Here is a 6,342-nt window from a genome sequence, read left to right on the forward strand (position 1 = left end):
GGACTTGTGTCGCTAAAGTTTCATCGGAAAGAAATTATACGGGAAATTAACAAACGAACATAGAGGCTTAACAATATTTTTTACTTGTATAAGTAAACAGTATGTTATAAACAAAATATTTAAAACAATACAATATTGTAATACAGTGTTGTAAAAATAATATTATAAATATATTATAAATCAACAGTGTGGAAATAAAGTAACTTTTCCTTGAGTAACAGCGTCTACGAATAGTGGGGCCACAGAGATAAATCAAACTCAAAAGGGAGCCAAAAAAGATCGAGAAACACTGATCTAGGTTATAAAGTTTTCCTGCCTTTACCTTTCGTCAACAAGAGGTGAAGCTAGCACAGAAACGGTATAATTATATAGGAGTGGAGACGGGCAATTTCGTGTGACCCAGACATTGAAGTGTTAATTTTACCGTGACAGTGTTTTTGTTACTTTTATCTAGTAAATAATTATGAATATACTTTTTGAATAACAAAACATTATTTTGTGTAATTAGGTTTTAATAGACGTTGAAGGAGGTGGCACTGTAACAATAATATTAGCTGAAGCCAAGACAAACGTCTACTTTCTAAACAACTTCAGCCCTGTGAGCAATATGGATGAGGCGGCTGTCGACAGTCCAGTACAGAGGGAAAGTATTACAATGTCCAGTCGTTTAGATCTGTAAAGTGAATGCCTTACCAGATGGGTAACAACTGCCAAATCTTTTTGTATTTCAAATGTAATAATAAGCGGTACAACTTTTACGGTAAAACAGTGCTTGATAGGGTAAAGTTGGCAAGTCGGAAGGGTACAATTAAGACATTTAGGTTTGGGGGATTTAATCCTCATCCCTAAATACTTCTAACTGTTATATTTACACATTAAGAACTGAAAATTAATATTACCGTTAAGGAACTGGTCGATTAGGGTATAAATGAATTTTTATGATTTATCCACTGTCAGAGAATAACGTTTCATGCAAATTTCCATTATTAATTCTTACTCGAACTTTGTATATATTGAAACAATAAGGTAGAACTTTACGTTCACGAGATGAATTTCTTTTAGAAAGCTGAGCTGTATATAATTAGCATTTATCATCAAAGGTCTTCTAGGATGTACAATTTAAAACACTGCTCGAAACCAATTACAGTATGCACATCAACTTGTATTGGAACTGGGAGTTATACATCATTTAGCATGTTAGCACATCTCACCTGTAGTTTGCATCGATTTGTGCTACCGTTGAATATACGTCCTTAAATCAATCCCGAGTGGTTGTGCAAGTCTGGAAAATCTTTAAAATTGGCCCTGTTTTAAGCGATTGTGCTGGACAACTTTCTAAGACTTTTATCTCGATCAACTTCACATGAATCATAGGCGATTTTTGTTTTATTAATGTATATCTAAATCCGAGTCTTCAGGGCTAACGGATACTTAAGTATTCCTAGAACTACTTACTTACATAAGAAATTCTGACTAATAAATTATAACTTGTGAAATTCTGCACAGTGAATATTATGTTGTAAATTTTGAATGAACAAATCAATTACAACACTAAAACCTGTTCTAACAACGAGTTTAAGAAACACGGATTGATGACTTATAAAAAACTATATTGATGGAAATAATAAAATATGAATTATACGGTTTTATTAAAAATGTTGACATGATAATTTCGAATAAGTTAAGTCCAGTTTATCTATTCATATTAAAAAACATTGTATAATTTCTGCCGCGTAGCTCAATATTTCGGAGCTAGGTCGCGGGTTCGAATCCCCGTCACACCAAACATGCGTTTTCAGCCGTGGAGGCGTTATAATGTGACGGTCAATCCCACTATTCGTTGGTAAAAGAGTAGCCCAAGAGTTGGCGGTGGGTGGTGATAACTAGCTGCCTTCTCTCTAGTCTTACACTGCTAAATTATGGACGGCTAGCGCAGATAGCCCTCGTGTAGCTTTGCGCGAAATTAGTAACAAACAAACAAACCCTTAGCATGGATGGTAGGAAATAATGTGCTGCTGACTGCCTTCTCTCTGATTAGTTGCTCAAAATTAGGACGGTGGCAGATAGCCTTAGTTGCTTTGCTATAAAACAAAAAAGTTCTTTCCAGAGATGAGATCCAAAACCTGTTTCACATGTTATTTATTTTTTAATATAAAGGCCGAAACACTTTAAGTAATTTAAAGACTTCTTAGGTTGCATTGCAAATTAATATCTGAGTGAAGTAGTCAGGTATATTAATTGTCTAGAGCCCCATCCTAAATAGTTGACGTTTAAACTGTTATCTTCCAAAATTCATATCCACCAACAAGTGTCCGATATAATTTTTTTCAAACATATTATGCGCTTTTTAATAAAGATGTTAACGTACAAAGACAGAATTAATAAATTTAAATCTATAAATATTGGTATATAAGAAGTACAGAGTCATGGAATCCAGCCCGTAGCCACGTTATTTTACTATTCGGGCTGTTAAAAGCAACCCAGTATAATAGTTGTTGGTGATTAGTTGCCTTCCCTCTTGTTTATCACTTCAAAATGCTAGTGAAAATCAACTAACAAAGTAAACCATATTAATGAACTAGTATTAACAACTTGTTAATAATAACTAGAGAAAATGAAAAGCAGCCTAACTACAGATAGTTAATCTCCCTTTATTTGAATTATTCTTATATACTAATACATTGACTGTCGCAACAATTTCGAGTCATGGCACCACGGGCAACATGTATAGAACCTATAAATTCCTGACCATTTGACATTTCAACGCCGTTACTTTTAAGTTATGGTAAATATATAAAAATAATCCCCTTGGAAGGTAAATATTCGTAATTCAAAGTTATTAAGCTATGTACAGTCAAAATGTATGACATTGAACTTCTCTCCATGAAAGTGAAAAACCTCGAAGCACTGAATATTTAAGATAGAAACTGACTCGGAAAATATACCCCAACTCAATCAAATTTGAAGTAATGCTCTCATCCGCAATTTTAAGACAATTATTGCAAAATAGAACCTCTTGACTCGAAATTCCTTTATGATGAAACTGACCATATCTTCTTGTATCATATACCAAAATAATAAACAAAGATGGAAAGTCTTCAAACTACACCTTCAAGTCATTGTTTGTCTTCTGAAAAAAGATGGAATTACATTCATTTATATATATACTCCAAGACCCCTGATGGATTTCTTCCAGTTCTCTTAAACGTGGTTTTGGATGCTTACATCCACAATGCACCATCCAGGAGAATATGTGAAGAGTTTATCAAGGTGTATGGTCTAAAATTGGCCTCGCCATCTTTCACAGAATCTTGCTTTGGGAGAAATAGTCGTTTTGGGCACTTGTGCTTAAACATAGTCATCAGTCTGAGCGGCTTTATGGACATTGGCGGAAGTAATAGTCACAAGTGCAGTAAGAAAGCTGCAAATCATCTTTATAAAGCGCAATTTATCTCAGTATATTCAAACAAGGAGGTTGGTTTAATGAAATACACGTTTTGTCTAAATTAAGATAGAGATAACAAAATTAAATCCACGAATTGCATTATATGAGTTAATGTTAACGGCGATTTTTTCATTTACCGAGGAATATCTTTTGTTCATTACGTAGTAAAATGCATGTAAGAATAATGTTAGTCTGAAATTTGGAAAATAGTTAAATACAAGTTATGTTAATAACAAACTTCACAAAAGAAAACAGAAACAAAGACGCTGAGATACAGAGAGTTGAATACATTCTTTCTAAATACGGGCTTAGCTGTTTTACGCACTCTCGACTTTTTAAAGCGTTAGATTCAAAACTTAATTAAACAACTTTATTATCAATATACGCCGAAAAAATTAGTATCAATGTGTAGCTTATAATTCAAATTGATAAACCACTTAAGTTTTAATTTATTAATTAAAAATATATTTTAAAACTTCTCAATCTTGTGTCATGTAACGCGTCTGCGATCAGAATTATTCTATTTTAGTTTGCATAACTTCAATATTATAGCACCTACACTATCTGAGTTATCCTAGACACAATCTGTAAAAACTTCCACGGCCGAATGTACAGTTCAACGTGCTAACTAGAATTAAGCGAGAAATAAATAAATTTTCTCTACCTAGAGTACAGTTAAACACAGTGAAATGTTAGTCAAAAGTTACACTGATCACGATGTTAACATAAGATTCTACAAACAATGTATTTGTTGTATAAGAAACACAATATTTTTGTTTTATTAATCGTTTTTTATAGCTGCTCTTTCTATATGTTCTTTAAAATATTGTATTAGATAAGATAATTGGTATTAGTAATGTTTGATATCGTAACAACATTTGAAAACCCTGTTAGACCTTTTCCGTTGTCTGCGTAGCTACAGATTGGGCAACACGATTTTTATTTTTTATTGCTGATTACCCCGTATGCTCCTCTATAACACTACAGAAGTGCAAGCGAAGTAAAAACTACAGCTCAGACAAACATTTCACAGACGTATTCATTGTTCAGTTAAACTGATTTATTGTTCTTAGGCTATAAACTACAAGCAACGTTCTAATATTGAATTCCTTGCACATGTTCATTACTGTTTGCGTGACCTGTAGATAAGAAATTGATTATCAGTTTTGTTCTTTGAGTCCTGTATAATTATAACCTATTTAAGTTGTACCATAACACGCAATGATGTGATGGAGACAGTAAAAGTAACAACGAATGCTTTGTGAAGAAGAAGAGAAAACGATTTTATGAATATTACATATTGATTTTAAATACCCAAGACTCTTTTATCTGTAACAGCAACAGCTGCACTGAGCTCAGTGATATCACTTTATTCCTTGAAATAAATAAACCAAACATTTTCGAATAGTTGCTTGTTAATAGTACACAACTTCGACGAATAAAGGAGGGCAGATGTAATTACCTAGTCGTCAAGCGTGTGGTTTGTCATGCAAGTTGCACATATAATACAAATATTTTAGCGTAGTTTAAAGAACATTGATCTAAGACGAAGTTGTTAGAGTTCAGTTCTGTGTTGTTTCCATAACGAAAGGAACGTTTCTAGTTTGTACACCAAGCACAGTACTATTCCGAGCTTTCAAAAATAAGAACTTGAAAATAGAATACCAAGAAAAAAAAAAGGAGATAAGCAAAAAACTATTTACTTTATAAGCAGCTTAGTTCGAGTGAGAACTTGAATTTACGATTTCTACATCTAGAATATTAGTTATTGTTTGCAAACCGCAAGAATAACTATAATACAACCGTAAACTACACTAAAAATATCAAGGTAAGTTTTATTTGTGTTTTAGCCCAAAACCACACCAGGGACTGTCTGTTCTGTGCCAACCAGGGGTATTGAATCCAGATTATTAACGTGTAAGCCCTCAACCTTAACGCTGAACCAATGAGGGGCTTCAAAGTAAGACATAAGTCAAGTTAAAGAAACCAGAGTATATAAAAATATCATATCACAGCTATAATGTTAGCTTACGTTTCAATATCAAGTAAAACTGAAGGATGAAAAGTTTGTTTGCTTGTTGAGCTATCTGTGCCCACCGCAAATATCAAAACCCGAATTTTAACGTTACAAGCCTATTTAGTTACCGCTGAGTCACGAGGAGGAGGCAGCGTGAAAAGAGGCATCAGTTATCTGTTGTTGAAGTCTGAGCTTTGACATTTTATTATATATATATCTATTTATGAAGAAAACGTCAAAATAAATAGTATCATTATATGACTTTTTATTTGCATGGCCTGGTGGTTAGAGTGCCCGATTTGCAATATGTGGGTCGCGTATTCGAATCCCCGTCACCGAACATGCTCGCCCTTTCAGCCGTGGAGGCGTTATAATGTTATGGTCAATCCCACTATTTGCTGGTAAAAGAGTATTCCAAGAGTTGACGGTGGGTGGAATTAACTAGCTGCCTTCCCTCTAGTCTATCACTGTAAGTTAGAGAATGCTAGCGTAGATAGCCCTCGAATATCTTTGCGTGAAACTCAAAGCAACAACAAAAAATTGAATATTGAAGAATAGCAAAAGAGATGATAATAATTATTACTGAAGCATAAAAAGGTCGAGAATCAGGAAAAAAATATTAGTTGTAAGTAAAAAATCATAAATATATTTAAAAAGTTTAAAAAATATGATAAATGTTATCGAAGTTTAATGTGTTAGAGATGGTACTTAGATAGCAAAGAGCAATAAACGCTAATATAAATTGTTTATGTTCTTAAGAGATTAGGCTTACCAACTTTGAGGTGTGAGATATGATATAGTATTGAAGCAATGGGTACTCTACACAGCATGGTCACAAGTAAATAGACACCACCTTTTCAGAAAAAATGAAATTTTTCAG

The sequence above is a fragment of the Limulus polyphemus genome, unplaced genomic scaffold, assembly GCF_000517525.1.
Source record: "Limulus polyphemus unplaced genomic scaffold, Limulus_polyphemus-2.1.2 Scaffold2118, whole genome shotgun sequence".
Classification (NCBI taxonomy): domain Eukaryota; kingdom Metazoa; phylum Arthropoda; class Merostomata; order Xiphosura; family Limulidae; genus Limulus; species Limulus polyphemus.